This window comes from Lipotes vexillifer, unplaced genomic scaffold (genome assembly GCF_000442215.2).
Source record: "Lipotes vexillifer unplaced genomic scaffold, Lipotes_vexillifer_v1.1 scaffold213, whole genome shotgun sequence".
Taxonomy (NCBI): domain Eukaryota; kingdom Metazoa; phylum Chordata; class Mammalia; order Artiodactyla; family Lipotidae; genus Lipotes; species Lipotes vexillifer.
In genome coordinates, this window is record NW_006780610.1 from 1,812,014 (window position 1) to 1,813,631 (window position 1,618).

Genomic DNA, 1,618 nt, shown 5'->3' on the forward strand with positions numbered 1-1,618 from the left:
GATCCTTGCCAGGTAGAGTAATCTTGGTTGTAGGTTCTTCCTTTTCATCACTTTAAATATATTGTGCCACTCCCTTCTGGCTTGTAGAGTTGCTGCTGAGAAATCAGCTGTTAACCTTATGGGAGTTCCCTTGTATGTTATTTGTCATTTTTCCCTTGTTGCTTTCAATAAGTTTTCTTTGTCTTTAATTTTTGTCAATTTGATTACTATGTGTCTTGGCGTGTTTCTCCTTGGTTTTATCCTGCCTGGGACTCTCTGCACTTCCTGCACTTGGGTGGCTATTTCCTTTCCCATGTTTGGGATTTTTTTGACAATAATCTCTTCAAATATTTTCTCTGGTCCTTTCTCTCTCACTTCTCCTTCTGGGACCCCTATAATGCAAATCTTGTTGCATTTAATATTGTCCCAGAGGTCTCTTAGGCTGTCTTCATTTCTTTTCATTCTTTTTTCTTTATTCTGTTCTGTGGCAGTGATTTCCACCATTCTGTCTTCTGGGTCACTTATCCTTTCTTCTGCCTCAGTTATTCTGCTTGATGCCTTCTAGTGTAGTTTTCATTTCAGTTATTGTATTGTTCATCTCTGTTTCTTTGTTCTTTAATTCTTCTAGGTCTTTGTTAAACATTTCTTGCATCTTCTCAATCTTTGCCTCCTTTTTTTTTTGAGGTCCTGGATCATCTTCACTCTCATTATTCTGAATTCTTTTTCTGGAAGGTTGCCTATCTCCACTTCATTTAGTTGTTTTTCTTGGGTTTTATCTTGTTCCTTCATCTGGTACAAAGTCCTCTGTCTTTTCATTTTGTCTCTCTTTCTGTGAATGTGGTTTTCCCTCCACACACTGCAGAATTGTAATTCTTCTTGCTTCTGCTGTCTGCCCTCTCTGTATTGATTTTTGTATGTTAACTTTATATCCCATATCCTTATGGACTTTTCTTGTTTAGAGGAGTTTTTCAGTTGATTCACTTGGGTTCTCTTGGAATACAATCATTGGCAAATAAATATAATTTTACCTACTTTCCAATTTTATTTATTTTTTTATCTAATTGCATTGGCTAATATCTCCAATGAAAGGTTACATAGTAATAGTGGTGATAGTGCATATCTTTGTTTCTGATTTAGTCGAATTTCTGAGTGTGATTTCTTCTTTTTTTTATATGAAAATGATACAAACAGGTGACAAATGAATTGTTTTGTCCCCCAAGCTTGCTCCTCCTCCTGTGCTCCCTCTATTATGGAGGGAGCTCCTCTATTGCTCCCTCTCTGTTCCCTAAATTGGAAATCTAGGCATTGGACTTCCCTGGTGGTACAGTGGTTAAGAATCTGGCTGCCAATGCAGGGGACATGTGTTCGAGCACTGGTCCCGGAAGATCCCACATGCTGTGGAGCAACTAAGCCCGTGTACCACAACTACTGAGCCTGTGTGCCACAATTAGTGAAGCCCGCATGCCTAGAGTCCATGCTATGCAAGAAGAGAAGCCACCACAATGAGAAGCCCTCTCATCACAACGAAGAGTAGCACCCCTTGCCTCAACTAGAGACATCCCACGCACAGCAATGAAGACCCAATGCAGCCAAAAATAAATAAATAAATTTATTAAGAAAAAAAGAAATCTAAACATCA